At 59.4% G+C, this 17,822-nt stretch overlaps 1 pseudogene; it reads right to left on the bottom strand.

Moving 5' to 3' along the window:
- Positions 1 to 5,861: 5,861 nt before the first annotated feature.
- Positions 5,862 to 17,822, bottom strand: part of LOC124974847 (probable RNA-binding protein 19) — a 470,746-nt pseudogene continuing 458,785 nt past the window's right edge.

Below are 17,822 nucleotides of genomic sequence, written 5' to 3'. Positions count from 1 at the left end.
GACCGCGTGCTCATCTGTTCAAGAGGACAGTGCCTGCTCTGCTGGCCTCACGGGGCTCTGGATGGTCCCAGCAGGTATTTAGTACTGAGCACTCACCAAGTTCCAGGCTCATGCTGGGGCCAGGGCTGGGAGCTGAAGCACTGGCCTGGGGCCCAGAAGTTGGGCTGAGGGGCAGCAGGGCCCTGCGTCCCCAGGGTCCCGTCTTCTCTGCCCTACCTGGACAGCTCCTATGTGGACAGGACTGGCTGCAGTGCTCCCCATAGAGGACTTAAGGACACTGGCTGAAGGTCCCAAGGTCAGGGCAGCTCCAGGAGGGGCTGAGCAAATGCTAAATGTAACCAAGCAGGATCAAGGTGACCTGCAAGGCCACCCAGGAGCTACTCAGTGCCCAGCAAAGGAACCAGCTGCCCCAATTAAGGCCAAGGGCACAGAACAGGGCTAGGACCCAGGCACCTGCAGGTTCTGGGGCAGCAGACTGTGGACTTTCTTGAAGAGATCCCTGAGCTGGTGACACCAGCATTACAGTTTTCAGAAATGGGGGCTGCGACCTAGGCTGTAGGTACATCACGTGACTGCTGGTGCTCCACGTGGGGCCTTTTCCAGGTACACCAAGCCGAGGCCCATGCTCAGCCATCTGCACTGTGGCAGGGGACACCACCTGGCTCCCTCGGGAACCAGGAACTCCACAGCAAAGGTGCAGGCCAGGTCTCCAGGCTGCACCCTGCACCGGGTAGACAGAGCCAGACACCAGTGTTGCCCACATCTGCTCCCAAGGGTGTACAACAGGGGTCACCAGGGCCATGGGCACTGCTGTGACTGACCCAGGAGTGAGGGGCCCTGGCTCCCCAGGTTCAGCCTGGCCTGGTGACCTTGCTCTGGACATCTGGGAAGCATGGGGTCTAGGACACTGGTCTGGCCACTGGGAGACCATGCTCAAGAGTGGGTGCAGGTTCTCCAGCCTGGATTACCCAGAGTGCATCCTGAGCCTGGGCTGTAGGCATAGGCTAAGCCTGGGGGATTTGGGCTCAGTCTCGTGTGCATCTGAACCAGCTAGAGAGATGGGGAGCTTCCCAGGGTGGGGACTCTGCAGAGGGGAAAGGAGGTGACCAGGAGAGTTGGGGCAGCACCCGCCACTCCGCTCGGGCCAGGGGCTTGGTCAGCATGGGTCAGTGTCAGCTGCCTCTCTTTCCTTTGGACATGGACCCTGGGTGGAGGCAGAGCTGAGGGGGAAGAGATGGTACTATCTCCTCTGGGACCAGGTAGGGAGGCGATGGATTCAGACAGTCCAGGGACAACTATAGGGAAGATTGAGGACTGCAGCAAACAGGAGGCTCACACTTTCTATAAATGGGTAGCACCTCCCCAGGTCGAGTGCCCCGTGGGAAAGCGGAACCAGGGTGGCCAACACGCTTTCCCAAGAGAGGTCAGAATCTTGATTTTCAGGCCAAATCTTCCAATAACAAAATACTGGTCATTAATTCAAAGTCATTTTGCTTTCCTATTTTGTTGGCAAGACACAGATCTGTGGGTGCCCTCAGCAGGGAGCAGTTGGCGGCCTCTGACCTGTCCTCTCTCCTCTCCTCCACGAAGTCCAGCTAACTTCCCGAGATCATGCCAGTCCTAGAACTTCTGTTCTGTGGCTTTGTGCCTCCTGGCCTGGCCAGCCCATGGTTCAGACACAACTGCCCCCCTGACTGTCAGCAGTCAAACCTCCTTCCACCAGTTTCCAGAACTCCTGTCCCCAGGCTCCCAAACCCTCCTCCACTCCTGCTGCCCCTGCCCCTCCCGCACGGCCCCGCAACCCTCCTGTCTGTTTAATTCCGTGATCCATGAGGAGGAGCAGGAGAGATGCCCTCAAGGCTGGCTTCCCTGTTAGCCCTAGCAGGGATCCCTGGCCTCGCTGGCGACGGCTGAGTGAAATGTTTGCAGAACGCAGAGAACACGAGTCAATAACAATTTAGCTGGATTGGGAGCAAGCACCTTGCCATATGGACAGCCACTTCTCTGGGACAGGGCACCTGCACAGGATACTGCAGAAGCGCCTGGAAATATTTCCAAAACACCCCCAGTGAGGTTCAGAATGCAGGGGTGGGAGGCTGTGTGACACCTGGTCCAGCTGGCCTCTGGGCCCTGGAGTCCCCAAGATACCTCCTGTCCCCATGGCCAGCCACCGACCCCCTGCCTCTGACTACACAGTTCCCCTTGTGACCTTATCCATCCTGCATCCAGCAGTTGCAGCTTGGCCCCAGGGCATGGAGAAGGAACCTACCTCCAGCAGGGCAGTCCAGACCCTGCATGGTGGCCTGGGACAGTCCCCTTTGCCCTCTTCCTGTGGGGTCTTCGGAAGGGCCATGGCACCAAGACTAGGCCTGAAAGTGTGGAGCTCCAGGTGGCAGAGGAACCTCGAGGGAGGGAGGCTCTGAAGAGAATTCTGACTTCATGTTCTTGCTGGAAGTTTCCTGAGTCTTAAGGCCTGATGACCATGTTTCCGTGGTCCAGATCAAGCAGGCCTGTCTGCAAGGCTGGCGGATGCCATGATGAAGGCTCTTGGTCCCTGGTCTTTTGGAATGTGCTGTCCTGTGAAGACAGAGTTCTGGAAGAGGGTGTGTGAGTTGCGGCAGGCTGTGGGTGTCATCCCTATGCTGATGACTTCCCAGTGCACCCCTCAGCCCCGACTTCACCTGTGAGCTCCTAACTCAGCCATCTGCTTGAGATCACAGGTGTCCAGCTAGATGTCTGGAACCCAGCTGGCCCAGAAACCCACCCACATGCCTTTCTTCCCAGCCTCCTGGATGGCTCATCACATGGCCCCACCATGCTGGGTGACTCGGAGCAAAGACCTGGGCACCAGGCTTGCTTTGTCTCTTGTCCTCTAGAAGCCAGCCTGGTGACAGACACTACCTTTTCCAAAAATGCGCAGTCTACCTCTTATCTCAAGCCCTGGCCTCTGCTCTGGTTACTGTCCTTTCTTACCAGAGAAAGACATGAACTGCCTACCTCTGAGGGCCTTGTCTTCGGAGGACAGACTGGAACATTCGAGGGAGAAGAGGTGTGGGTGTGACAAAGGAATCAAGAGAAGGGGGCATGGGAGGTTCCATCTCTGAGCAGACCTGCAGCCAAGTGGTGTGGGTGATGCACAGGGCTTCAGCAGCCAGGCTGGCAATGCCTTGGCTCCATGCTGAAGGCTGGTGACCAGACAGGACGCGGCCCTGTGAGTGGGGAAGCTCTGGCTCTCGCGACCTGGCTGGTCCAGCCTGTGCAGGCGGGGGAGGTGCTGCCAGACGCTTGCCATGTGTGTCCTGTCTGCACCTGGGCTCTGGAGGTGACAGATACAGCGGCTAACCACAGCTCGCCCGTCCCCAGCTAGAAACAGCAACATGGGAATCAAAGCCTCGCTCCGGTCAAATACAGCCCCTCTGCCTCCTGGCTGGCTGTGGACGCAGCACAGAGGGTGGATTTCCTCCCCACCATTGTGTACCTAGCAGGTACCACGGTCCAAGGTCCTGAAAGCCTCTCAATGCCGTGACCTGCTGGCTTGTGACATGCTTGGGAAGAAACGGACACAGCCAGTGGCGACTTCCCTTTCTTCCTCCACTCTGCTCACACTCCCACATGCCAGGCCCGAGAACAGCACCTGATCCAGGGGTGCTGCAGCTGCAGATGAGGAACCTGATGAGGGTCCAGGAGGGGAGGAGGCTTGGGGGAGACGTTTGCCTGACTGTTCCTTCCCTCAGCTCCTCTGTCCCGTCAAGGTCTTGGCCGACACAGGGCAACTTTCAAAATGCCTTCGGAGACCTGCCCTGGTGGTCCCATTTTGCAGGCAAGTCAATGTCCCAACCAAGGGGAGCTGAGACTCCCTGCCCACCTGCAGGGATGTGTCAGGGCAGAGCTGAAGCCTCCACCTGAGATCTGAGTACCTTCCTGGCAGAGTTCAGGGCCGAGGCCAGGGCCAGGGAGGGAACTGGGCATGGATCCCGGTGCCCTCGGGCCTTCCAACTCCTACGAGCGCTGGACAATGTGACCTGAACACAAAGGAGCTGGGTACTTTTGTGATGGGCTGACATATCTAACTCCATGAGAATGTTATAGGCCAGACTCTAAGGGAAATGACTGAACAGACTCCATTTTGCTCTGAGACTCCATGTTATGAAAAAAAATAAGTTTCTCCCATGGGAATACCCCACCTCTGTACCCATCATCAGTTACTTAGCGTGACATGTTTAATAATATACAATGGCAACTCCTATGTAGTAAAAATTGCTCTCCTTTGATCTCTATTGCTCTTAACCAATGTACCATGTGAACAGTAATTGTGTGGATGTTAGCAACCATTCTTTAGTTTGTACCTAGGTAAGGGTCAGTTTAACCCACTTCCCCCTCTGTCAATGATCTCATGATGTTAGTTTATATCACAGCAACAGACACTCATGATTAATGTGATTTTTGGTATAAGAACCCCTACAACCCTGTGGTTGGGCTGTTCTCCCAATAGCCATTTTTTGGGGCTTTGTGTGAGACAGTCAGCCGGCCGGCTTAATAAAGACTCTCAAATTTGGACTTCTCAGTGGTGATCGGTCTGTTATTAAGTTGCGCCCCATAACACTTTTTATGGGAAGGGAAGGGCACAGAGGGAACGAGAACCACTGGGAGGGCAGAGGCCTGCAGCCCCACCTGACAGGCCCTGTGGCTGCTGCGGGGGCCTCTGGGATGAGGAGAGCAGGGCGGGAGGGAGTTCCCAGGGCACGGCCGTCTCCAGCCTGGCACCCCTGCCTGGTGGCCTGCCCTGGGATCCCAGGGCTGAGGTCAGGTTTGGGGAGGAAAATGGGCACACATGCTGCCTGTTGACCATCACCTCGATGCCCTGGGCCTCAGTTTTCCCATCTGCAGAATGGGGTGATCACACCCACTTCACAGGCTCCTGGAGGGAGATGGAGGGTGTGCAAGCATGGGGTGTTCATGAGGCAGTGCCCACCCGCCGGCTGCAGCCGAGTGACCAGGAGCACTTATTCCACAGAAGCACTTCCGGGGGAAGGGGTGCAGCCTGTGCAGCTCAGCACATTGAAAAGGCTTCTCTACAAACCTGAGCGGAAGTGCTTAGAAACCCACCTCGGCCTCCTTGGCCCAGTGGGTTCAGGGGAGTGGGCGCCTTCCTCCACTCGGGGCGTCCCTATGCAAACAGCTGAGGACCATGCGTTTGGACCTGTCAAGCCCTGTCGACAGGCATGCGCACTTTCTGCACATCAGGATTTGGGGACTTATTGAGCCGTGAACTTGAGACTGGCTGCAGCCTCTGCTTCTCTGGCTTCACATTCACCCTGGCTCAGATGTTCCACCCTAAGGTGACAGCCTGGCAGGTGCCAGGTACCCAGAGATGAACCTAATGCTGAACAAAGAAGAGCACAATCCTGCGTGAGTATGGGTGCCGCGAGGACAATGAACCATGAAAGCGACTGTGACAGGCGAGGAAGAGCACAGACGAGGGGGCGGTGGGCTTCCTGGAGGCGGCATCCAGGAGGAAGGGGACAAGGTACCGCATCAGAGGGAACAGAGTGAGCCAAGCCGCAAGGCCCCGCCTGGAGTTGGGGAAGCAAAATGGAGACCAGGTGGCAGCCAGTGGGGCAGCAGGGATCTGAGTTCTGCAAGCCTGGCAGGTGGCACATGCCTGGAGGCCCTGGGCTGTCTGAGGGTCTGAGGACACTCAGGTGCAGTTGCTCCACTGCTGCTGCTCAGAGGCCCTGCTTTTCAGGCCCCGGGCACACCATGCCTGGAAGCCACGCCCTCAGGAGGTCCTAGGCTGCTGCCTGGCTGGAGGCCTGGCTTCCCCAGCCAGGTGAGGAAACCCGCCCAGCTCCAGGTTCTTTCTACAGAAGAACGGGGAGGGCCTTGCAGCAAACACCCCTGGGCAACCCCAGGCCCTTGGCTGCCCCCCAGGAGGTAATGGCACCTGGAGCCCACACAGGAGGGCTGAGAGCCTTGGGTCCCAGGACAAGGCAGGAGGACTATGCAGAGACCTCAGTATCATGGTCAGCCACAGTAGGGACTGTCCTGGCCCTGCGCTGGAGCCTGCTCTCCAAGGCAGGCGGGAGGGGATGTGTTCCCCGGCCAGATGACCCATCACTAAGCCAGTGGACAGAGTGGGAAGGAGGCTGGCACCTTCCTTTTGTCACCTGGCCCAGATATGAAGGCACCTGCGACAGTAGGGAGGACCGCAGGTAGCCAGTGTCCTGACACAGGGACAGGAGGGTGGCTGCCCAGCTCAGGCTGGTGCTCCTGGGGACCCAGCCCCTCCTGCTTCCCGAGAAGCCCTGGAACCCAGAGGCCCAGCCCCCAGACTGCGCCTACCGTGGAAGTGCTCAGCCATCTTCAGCTGCAGGGTCTGCAGGGTCACCTCAGAGTCCACCCACTCCAGGAGCAGTCTTCGGCCGTACAAGTGGGTGCTGTGGCACAGGGCGTTGAGGGCTCTCTGCACGGGGATGAGAGACAGAGCTGCGCATGAGCAGAAGGCACCCTGGCGCCTGCCATCCTCCCTGCCTGCAGCATGTGGTGCCAGGCTCCAGCAGGGCCAGGGCTGGAGGCCTCCTGCTAATGAGTGGTTCTGTTTCCATAGAGGCTGCACGTGCCCTGCAGTCAACATGGCCACTGCCGGGGCCACGTCTGGTGCCTGGCATGGGCTCCTTTCCCATGTTCTCTCCTCTCTGCACAGGGCGACACCATTAGCAGGCTCCCCGCCCCTGCCTGTCAGCATCAGCGGCTCCTGAGGAAGCCCAGCTCCATCTGGCCACCATGCGACAACTGTGCAGCTTGTGTCACTTGGTGCCAGTATCCTTTGCTGGCCCTGGTGGCTCCATCCCTCACACTGTTCTTGAATCTGTCCCCTTCGGTTTCTTCTGACTCCTGTGGGTTCCCTCCCTTCTGCTGCCATGTCCTTCCCTGGCTCTGCAGCCCGCACCTACAACAGGTCCACATGGCTCACCTGTGTCTCCCAAAGGAGAAACCCCAGGGCCACCCCACTGCACAGGGGACCATCTAGGAAGAGGCAGCTGCAGAGAAATCAGCCCAGGTAAGGGACACTGGAGTGGGGGGCTCCCCAGGCCACCAGGACCTGCTGTTGGGGGCTGTGTGGAGACAGGCTGAACACGGTGTGGCTGGAGGCCTGGTGACCAGACCACAGGCCAGCATGCCAGCCTCCACAGAGGCCCTTGAAGGAACCCACCCTGGGATGCTCCACTTAGGACTGCTGGAAAATATGCTGTGGTTGCTTGGGGAAGGGAGGCCATGCCTGGGGAGCCACCTCCCTGAAAGGGCTATGGGGGGGGATCTCAGCACGACAGGCACAGGAGGGCACCCGGCACCCACTCAAGAGAAGTGGGACCCAGAAAGACGGCAGGCATGGGAACCGCAGCTCTAATGATGACAAGTGGCTGACAAAAACACGGCTCTCAGTGCTGCTCTGAGTAGGGCCAGGTGTGGGAATCTTTCTCTTTCCCTCTTTTTAACTTTAATTTTAAAAACTCTTCTGGCTGCCAGCAGAGTCTCTGTTGCCTTTTCCAGGTGGACATAAAACTGCATCTGGACTCTAAGCTGAAAGGGTCCATTCAGAACTCTAAACACATGCGCGCTCAGCTGGCAACAGGGAGATGGCCTGATTGGGGAGTGGGGACTTCGGGAAGTGAGAGAAGCTGGTGGGGAGTCTGGCATGGTGGATGTTCCCTCCTGGTGCCAATGTCCCTGAGGAGTTGTATACCAGGGAGCTGTGGGTGGGGGCGGCCGAGAGCAGCATCTGCCAGATTCTCAGCCTCAACTTGGAAGGAGACAAGGCCCTGGGAGGCCCAGCCTCTCTGCCTCCTGTGGTCACACTATGCTTCTCCCCTGGGAAGCTAGTTCCCACTCCTCTACTGCTCACGTGCCTAGAGAGACCTGTTGTGGGAGTCTCTAAATATTCCCTCTCCTAGCCCCTCAGTGGCCCTCCTGGGTCCCTCTCCACTCTGCATCCCTCCTGCACTTATACTGGCCTTGCTTTGAAAGGGTTTTCCGCTCACAGGTGAGGTGGCAGGTCAGCTGACAATGGGCTCTCTGGCTGTGCACCTCAGTTCAAATTCCCCTACACCATGTGATCTTGGGCAAGCTGCTTAACATCTCTGAGCCTCAGCTTCAACACGTGGAAAGGAAAGGCAGCAACAAAGAATGGGAGGCAACTGTGTGATTCTTCTGGAGGCTGTGCATCATTGTGCACCCCGACTTCATTCCCACCACAGGGAGCAGGAAAAATGGTGGGTCCACACAGCAGCTCTTTGCAGGAGCAGCTTGGACAGTATGCGGTTCTCCAGAAACAGCAGTTACCCTTCTTTCTCCTTCCAATCCCGCCTGCTGATGGAAATCAGGCTGCATTCCCGAGTGCCCACTGCCTTGGTGGCCGGAACCTGGTGACCTCAAACTGTTGCAGGCAGCACAATGACCCCAGTTCCAGGCTAAATTTGGCCTTGGATAATCCAGTGTGATTGGGCTTCATTTAAAAAGTGTAAGGAGAGCTGGGTAGAGTCACAGCATCCTGGGGGTGAGGTGGGGCCGAGGAGGAGGAGGAAGACCGGGGCCTCCAGGGACACCCAGAGGTACAGAAGGTTCAAGGACAGGCAGGGGATTGCAGACCCTCTGCCCCCCTGGGCTTGAGGTCTGCCAGCTGCTTCCTCCCATGCTGACCCCACTGAGATCACCGCCACCTCTCTGCTTTCCCAGCGCCAGCTCGAGGGTGGCCAGTGCCTCTGCCCAACAGCCTCGGGCATCTCTGGAGAGCTGTGTCCCTGGACTGCAGGCCTCTCCAAACCCTGCTTCTGCTGCCTCCCCTCCCTGGATGGGAGCCCTTCGTGCTGAGGACCCCGGATCTCCTAGCGGCCAGGGACTGCAGGGACCTGGACACACTCAGAGGAGGAACTGCCTTCTCCTCTTGCTACACAGGGAAGCCGAGTGGGCGAGGCCTGTGGCAGACCAGCTTCCCACTCCTTTCCTTTTTGGAGGCTCCATGCTGCCTCCCCGGCATGGGCCCTGGACACCAGCCTTGTGCATACACTTTCTAGCAGCCAGGAGGCCTGCCCTTCTCACACAGGCCATGGCCAGGCACTCTCCCAGAGCCCAGCACACCTGGTCTCCTTCCCTGCAGCTGTTCCTGCCCCATAGAACCTGCCAGTCTCCCCAGCCTGACCTTGACCCCTGCAGGGAAGGAACTGTGCTCAGTCCACACCCAGAACAGACCATAGTGTCTCCTTCGCTGAGCATCTCCAGACTGGGTGGGCAGTGAGGGTGGCCCTGGCTAGAGAAGACAACCTGGCTGAGTGTCCTGGGGGTCCCTTCCAGCCCTGCACTTCAGACTACAGAGACAGCAAGGGCAGGCAGGAGCAGATCTGGACAGGAGAGTGAAGCCCATGGATCCTGACTGGACACATGCAGACTTGGTCTGGCACTGTGCCCAGCATGCAGGACTCTGGGACTTCACAGGGTGGGGACAGTGACCCATGCTGCCAGGACCCAAAGGTCGAACCACCAGTTGGCTCACTGGGGAAGATTAAGGTCCAGAGTGGAACACTGAGGGTGCAGTCATAGGCAGAGTAGAGGCCACAGAGGAGCCACCCTGCCCTTGGGAGCCACTTCCTGCTGTTTTCTGATGGCCGATGCTGGTCTTTCCTGGCCAGCCCCATGTAGGAAGTGATTCCTGGGCCCATTACCAGGGCTCCCTCACACTCTGAGGCCAAATGAATGGGAGGCCCAGTGGGGGAGGTGGCCACTCCTTCCCTGCTCCACCTGTAGGACAAGAGCTCTGGCCCTTACCTTTTCCTCCAAGTATCCCTTTAGCCTAAGCGAGGTGACAGGTCCCCACTGTCGCTGGTCCCTGGTGAGTCCCTCAGCCCTGCTTAGTCCTGCACACATCTCTAAAGTACAGGTGTGTTCTGACCTTGGCCCTGGGACCCCAACTTCATGGCACCTGAGCTCCTTTCAGGCAGTGCGCCTTGAGTCTGAGCTCTGCTCTGAAGCCGTGCAGCCCCCTGGGGCACTGAGCAACTCCCACCTGGTCCCAGGGCCTCCCCACTGCCCAGGCTTCTGGCAGCTGTCCAGGAATCCTGGCTTTTGCTCTCCTCTGACGTAGCCACAGACCACAGGTCTGGGGAGCCAGGGTCTCCCTGCCACGTTGTCCAAATTGCCGGGAGCTCTGCTCAGGTGTCGGGATGACGGTGCAGGTAGACTGGCCAGACCTAGCGGCCATCTTGAAGAACAGAAGGCCCTGGAAGGCAGCCAGCACTGCACTGGGCCTGCCCTTTCCACAGCCTCCCTGGAGACAAACTTCCTTCTCCAGCAACAACAGCTCATTGCACGGCCTTTGTAGGACTCGTGTCCCACAGGGCTGCAAAGGACTGCCTGTCTCCTGGGAAAAGCCGGGACAGACTCCTGTCTGTTGCCACCCAGGGTACCTTCCGGTCCCTCCTACTCCCTGGGGAACCATCCCCACAGGCAGATGGCTGCATCCCACATAAACACGGGCCACACCGCCCTGCCCTGACCAGCTGTACCCCTACACCTGGAGTGAGCTGCCGCTGAGCTGGCTAGGGATGACCAGCAGGCCCAGGAACAGGGGCTGAGCACAGCAAGTGGGGGAACAAGGCCAGCAGGGCTGCTGGGGCACACAGAGGCCAGTGCCATCACCTCTGAAGTGGGCATGATTGTCCCCCACTCGGAGTCCCGTGAGCCGTCTCTCGGCAGCCCTGTCCACAGCTTCTGGCCTGCACTCTGCTGGCACAGTGGGGTCTGTGCATGACAGAGGGTGACTCTGGGCCCTTCTGAGAAAGGGCCCCAAGTGGCAGAGTGCGCTTCCAAGACAAGTACCCATGGCCACTCCCAGCCTGCTGTGTCTGGAGTACCTAGACTGACACTTCTCCCTCCCGCCAGCGCACAGCAGTCTTGCAGCTGAGGCCAGAGGCAGGGCCGGGGCCCCTGCCAGTGGCACTCTGGTCAGTGGTGGGCATGGAGCTGGCTCCGCTGCTCTCTGGCTCCCTGACCTGACAGGGAACTTCTGTCTTCACTTCCTCAACTGCAAAATGGGGACACCCTGGCCTCGTGGGACACCCTGGCCTCGTAGGTCACCAGAAGACCAAGTAAGACAAGGGCTGCTTCTCCAGCCCCAGGCCCAGCGCATGGTGAGGTCGGGCTCCAGGAACCTGTGACCGCTGGAACTGAGTCCCCAGAGGCCGTGAGCACAGCAGGCTCTCCAGCTCAACTGGGACCTGCCCCTTCCCTTGGTGGCTCTCGAAGATGGCCTGGTGCATCTGTAAGGAGGACACTGCCCCCAAGGGCTGGCTCTGGAGGTGCACACATCTGGGGTGGCTTGTCCTGGTTCTAGGCTCTTGGTCCACAAATGTGGGTTGAGCCTGAGTCCCTGCCTTCAAGGGTCAGCTTAGGGTCCAGACACATCTTCTCTTCACTCCAGCTGTGCTGATGGACGCTTGGTAAACCCGCACATGGAAGCAGAAGGCCGGAATGCACATGCAGGCCTCACACGCTGTGGCAGAGTGGGCTGCAGAAGTCAAAGGCATGGCCGGGGAAGGAGAATTAAAGGCCTTGCGTGGGAAAAACCCATATTGTGGTTCCTGGGCACAGTCCGTGCCTGCGTCTCGTGACCCTATCCTACCCGCACCCTTCTATCATCCTCCAGGACCTGCCTGGTCTGGGCAAGAGGTGAGGGGCAGCTTCCCAGGGGCGGCCTCTCAGCCAGTGAGGACAGGCACACCAGGCTGGGCTCCTGGCCCGGCCTCAGGTTTGGCAAGGGGAGGCAGGGAGGCCATGCCTCTGCATGAGGAGGAAGGCCACTGCTCCTTTGGGGCTGGGGAGGCTGTTCAAAGAGACGCTCCAAGGGACAGCCTTGGCCTTCCTCCCAGAAGCCCCAAGTTGTGCTGGGAGGAGGAGCAGCAAGAGAGGGCACTGGGTTAGGGGACCCAGTGGATGGGGCGGAGGGACAAGGCTGTCCCCAGCTGAGGAGCACTGGCTATGCAACCCTGACCAGGACGAGGTCTCCAGGCCTCCTTCCTCCAGCTGTCAGGGGCCTCCTGCCTGCTGCCCCGGAGTCCTGCCAGGGTCAGAGTGTGATGCCTACAGTGCGTGGGGCTGTCTTGCTGAGTGGGATTCTGGAAGTCTGACAGGTCCACCAATCAGAGGTACTGTTCTCAGAGAACGCAGGGGCATTAGTGGCCAAGAGATGGCTGTGGACAGATGTGCCCAGCACAGGCCCAGGATCCTGGGGAGGCCCTGCATTCAGTTCTGTGTGGGTTCTTGGCACATGATGCCCTGTCCCCTTCACTCCTCAGCCTCTGTCTCCTTTAATCCTCAACCTCCATCCTCTTCACTCCCCAGCCTCCATCCTCTTCACTCCTCAGCCTCCATCCTCTTCACTCCCCAGCCTCTGTCCTCTTCACTCCCCAGCCTCCGTCCCCTTCACTCCTCAGCCTCCGTCCCCTTTGCTCTCCAGCCTCCATCCCCTTCACTCCTCAGCCTCCATCTCCTGCTTCCCTGCAGGATGTGGGGAAGGTTCTTTGAAAACACTGCTCATCATACCTAGAGGGATAGATAACACCAGCACTGTTGGAGGGTCTGAAGTTTACTGTCAGGATGACAGGAGCTCATAAAACATCCTGGGTTGGGAGAAGGTGCCTGCTTATCCACCCAGCTTCCTGTGAACAGGGCTCTGATAACCATGCCTGGGATGAGGGCCAACCGCTAGACTCACCCTCAGTGCACAGGGCATCTCAGCGGCAGGCCGGGCTGGGTTGCCCGTGGGTTCGTAGGCTCCACCATGGCTGGTCAAGACGGGGCAGGAATTGGGGAGAGGGAGCGCCTCTGCAGATGCCCCAGGGGTTCTGGGCGTGGCAGGCTGGAGGGGACAATGCCTGCGTGTGGGGACCATGTCCTGTGTTGAGGTGGCACTCATGGTGCCTCTGCTGTCCTCAGCTGCCTGGTTACTCTGAGTTCAGCCCCTGCAGCCTCTGCAGGGCCCCCAGATGCCAGGTGAGACCTGCATCCCTGGAGAGGGGACAGAGGACTCAGGATCCCTCGTTCAGGGGCAATGGAGGCAGCACTTGCTTGGGGCCACCTTGGTGACTGGTGTGGTGGGGACACCTCAGGCTTCACCTGGGGCAGCTGCTCAGGGAGCGCTGACTGCCAGTGCCCAGATAGCCCAAGTGCTCATTGGCCACGGCTCCTGCTGGCCCACCCCTGTTCCCTGCTTTCAGTCCCCTCCTCCTTCCTGAGGATCGCTTGGAAAGGCCTCTTGGCACAGCAAGTGGCGGGTGCTGCTACTCATGGCGGTGCTAAGCAGAGGGTCTTGCCTTGGCCTTGCAAGACCCAGGAGGGCCCTGGGTCAGGATCCATCAGGCCTGCAAGGCTGCTAAAGCAGGACTCGTGCCCCAGAACTTCCAGGGGGCAGCTGGGCAGGGGCCAGGAGGCTCCAGGTGGCCAGATCTTCCTGCTCAGGCCCAGGCCCCTGAGCCGCCCGACGTTCAGAGTGCCTGAGTGACGTGTGATGAGCAGATTGCAGAGTGTGGACCCCTGGGTCAGGGCAGAGTGTGAGCCTGGGCACAGACAGCGAGGCTGTCCTGAGGAGCAAGCGAAGCGGACAGAGAGGGCTCTGAAGAGCTGTGTCTGGGACTTTCTGGAAGCCCTGCTTGCTGGGTGTGAGGACTGCAAAGGGCCTGAGCCCTGGTGCTGGGGGAGAAGCCTGCGAGGACCATAGGCCTGCGGGGCCAGGGTCAGCTGCCTGGCCGAGGAGGGTGGTTGTGCCACTCCTGAGGCTGGGCTGAGCCCTCCTGTCCTCAGCTCTCCTGGGAGCCAGGAACGGAGACCGGGAAGGGACGGCTGGGAGGAGCTGCCCCTCCACAGGGGGCCCTGAGGGCTGCATGGGGTTGGGAACAGTGCGGCCTGGCCTGGATGCCCAGCATGGCCCCTGGGTGGGGGACACCCTCCCTGTGCATCAGCCTCTTTTTTGATGACCCTGGCTATTCTCACCACGACATGGCGCAGGGCTCACAGTGTCCAGGCTGGACACGCAAACCTGGTCTGACCCTCCAGACCCAAGTGCTGTATCCCAGGGTGGTCCCACTCTGGGGTGGCAGGAGGGTGCCTTGCTTTTGGCCCCTCCCTGCCACATACCCCTCATGGCCAATAGGAGGCCACCCAGGGCTGGCCATTCCTGAGACACCACTGCACCCTGGCCTCAGGTGACCCTGCCAGGAAAGTGACCACCACCCACAGGGGAGCTGAGCACCCATGGCAGGTGATGGAGCATGGGGATGCCACCTCCTGCAGGCTGGTTTTGTGGTCTGTGTGCTAACAGCTAGTGCTGGCCGTGGCCTTCACAAGAGGTGCTTCCCAGGACAGGGGCCTGCACTGCCCCCAGCGCCCCTGCAGGGAGCCACCCCTCCCTGCCCAGCACCTGGGGACTGGGGGAGGGCACCTACCCCTCAGCCTTCTCTGCCCAGAACCCTGGAGGTGTGCATACCTGGGGACCAAGGACAGTGGCCTGGGGGCTGGGCACTGTGGCAGTGAGCAGGGCACTGCTGAGTCACGTGCAGCGATCACCATGTCCCGGGGCGGGCCAGCATGCCACCTACTCTGCCCAGGCAGGGCGGGTGCTGCCACCCAGGATCCCACTTCTGCTGCCTCCCTTGCTGCCATGGGCCTGCTGCCCACAGGGGCCTGTCCCTCAGGTCCTAATGGGAGGCACGGAAAGGCTGCCAACCCAGGAGAGAGGAGCAGGCGTCCAAACATGGCCACGCATCCATGGCATAGGCACCTGGCACAAGGGCGGGCAGGCCCTTAGGGGTGTCCCAGGGCCCGTGGGGGTTGTACTGTGACCCGGGGCTGTACTCTGGGCTCCAAGCAGCTGACCCTCACTGGACCCCTCAGGACACTAGAGGCAGTTTCAAGAAGCACCTGCCCTCTGAAGGGCAGGGCCATCTGCTGCCAGGAAGGGGAAATACCACCTGCAGTCAGAGCTCCCGGGGGGAAGCCCTCAGGGAAGCCTGGCAGTTCCCTGCCCGCTGGAGTTTAGGCCTGAAAGTGCAGTGACCAAGGACACAGCGGGATTCCTGCTGGTGGCAGGTGAGGAACCGGTACCCACAGCAAGGCCAGCTTGCTGTGCCCCAACTCCAAGCAGAGGCCTCACCTCAAAGAGCTTCAGGACTGGATCTGGCTCAGTGGTGGGAGGCCCTGGGTTGCATCCTCAGCACCCCAAAATCCAAGCAACCCAGCAAGCACGTTCCAGCTGGAGGAGCCCGGTGGAAGGGCGACACAAAGGCACACACAGAGGGTCACCTGGGATGCCTCATGCGCATGACCAGCACAAACCAGACCCTCCAAGGCACAAAGGTGACAGGGAAGCCCTGTCCCCACGGGCTGCTCCTGGATCTTCCTTCTCTCTGAGAGCTTTACTGCACAGCGTTTCCCACGCTGCCTGCCCAGGTCCACCTGGACCACAGAGTTCTCTCTCTGGTGTGCAGAAGTCTGGGAAACCCAGCACCATCCCTTCCTGCAGACCCAACACCCAGAGGCATTCCTCCAAGGCTGCTGTATGAATTAGCAGGTCAGGGAAGAGGAGGAAAGCCCCAAGGGTGGCGCCATGTTGCGTTGAGGAGGCCATGAGCCTCTCCTGCAGAATCTGGAAGGAGAGGCTGGGCGGGGAGGGGTCACATCTTACCTTGGCATCCTGCTTCATGAGGAAGTCCACGAAACCAAAGTCCCTGTGTGTGCCTGTCCCAGCCATCTTCTTTGGCAAGTGCACCATCTTCAGCTCCCAGAAGGTGCTGGAAACAAAAGGCAAATGGGGGTCTGAGCACCGAGCCACTCAGGGGAGGTGGGGTCGGCAGGAGGTCCCCTGCCAGCGCCTCCAGGTTTAGAGACAGGTACTCCAAGCCCATGTGACACAGTGGGTCAGGCCCACAGGCAGCACGGTCTGGGGTTGTTCCCCCTTCTCCCGGTCCCTGGGCAGCAAGTAGACCAGGCAGGGAATGGTCATCTGGGGGATGCTGATGGGAATTTTCGGTTCCACTCCAAGATGCTGCAGGCTCTGGCGCACACATCCTCCCCTTCCCGACAGGGAAACCGTTTGCTGGGGGATTCCAGATTTGTGCAAGTGTGGTCAGGCCAGGGAGGCCCCAGGTTTTGGGCCTGGGGTCCAGTCTGCCTCCATGTCCAGTTGGGAACCCCGTCCTGAGCAGGCAGGCTCTGGGAGGTGCCACGGGGCTCGGACTGGATTGACACATGTTCCGTCCCCTGTACCCCACGTCCCTCCCCGAGCCTTCCTCTGCTGTCTGAGCCAATGCCAGCAGAGCTCTAGAGGACACCACGCTCCTGCACAGGGATCACACAGGCAAACATGGCAGGACACCGTCACCGACTCCCCTATGAACCAAAGCTCCGAGAGCAGCCAGGCCAAAAGGACCAGGCTTCCTCGGGCCTCCCTGGCCTTGTTATCTCGCTGCCCACCCCAGCCCCTTCCTAAGGTCCATTTATCAAATAAATTTGCACAAATTGCTACCAATAAATATTTAATGCACCTAGCATCTGAAGAGAGGTGTTACTTGATTTGAAAATCTCCACACACGCGCGCAGCCTGCCAGGCGCCCACCTTCCTCTGATGGTCTTGGATGCTTCAGGGCCAAAGACTGACTGGGAAAAAACACGGTGAAGGCCATAAGCTCTCGAGAAACGACATAAGCTAAATCTGAGGCGTTAACCCGCGGCCCTGCCAACATGACCAGGCATCTGCCAGTCCAATTTCTGGATGCAGGACAGTGTGCAAATGCAGCATTATGAATTCTCAAAATCCGCATGTCTCCCCGGAGCTCTGGGTGGCTCTGCCCCTCCTGGCTCCTCCTCTGTGCAGATGACTAGGAACAGCACTGGCAGCTGGGCCAGCCTCCTGGGATGGGAGGAGCCAGAGGGAACCCATCAGTCTTCCCGCTGTGAGGAGGCTCCTGGTCCATCTGGAGGGGGGCTAGGGTTGGGGACAGAGGCCACGCAGGTAGGACAAGGTGGTGAGGTTGGAGAGCAGAGGAGGCCAGCCTACAAAACCTGCTTTATTCTGCCACCTAAAGGCCAGAACATCCCATGACAGACATGCCGCCTCTCACCACTTCTCCAAGTCCCTGTGCCTCTGCTGGGGGCTTTGTGAACAAGTTCCCTGATAGGCACATTCAGAGACACGATTCTGCAGCTGCAACTTCTTCAGAGAGGGGCTGGGTCCCCAGGGGTGATGTGCGTGGTGGCTATAAGGCCCAGCATCTGCTGGTTGGGAGAGAGGGCCCTGCTCCCCTGACAGCCCTGGTCTCCACTAGCCCAGAACAGCCTTTCCTGACCTCCCCAAGGCTTGGCTGGCTGTGGACCTGGACACTGTGGGGTGGATGGACATCCATTTCCCTGTTCTCCACAGGCCTGAAGTCAACTCTGCATCATGGAAACCACAGTGATCTTCTCACCCTGCATCTGCAGCAAGAAGCACAGTGCCACAGCTCTGAGGGGACACCTGGAGAGCCCAACAAATAGGTGATTGTAGCCCCAGTGGACACTGCCACTGGGTACTTATGCCTGCCCTCCCAGGCAGGGGACATGGAGTCCACGCAGACATGTCTGTCAACAACTCTTCCTCAGGGTACAGTTGGAGACCAGCTCAGGGTGGCAGAGCTAGAGCAAGTGAGGCCCAGGCCTGGACACTCTGCCTGCCCTTCAGCACAGCCTCTTGCAGGAGCGCCGTCTCTTTTGATTGGAGGCTTGACCAGGTTGACATGAGGCAG

Source organism: Sciurus carolinensis, unplaced genomic scaffold (assembly GCF_902686445.1).
Source record: "Sciurus carolinensis unplaced genomic scaffold, mSciCar1.2, whole genome shotgun sequence".
Taxonomy (NCBI): domain Eukaryota; kingdom Metazoa; phylum Chordata; class Mammalia; order Rodentia; family Sciuridae; genus Sciurus; species Sciurus carolinensis.
This window is presented reverse-complemented; position numbering and strand designations above follow the sequence as displayed.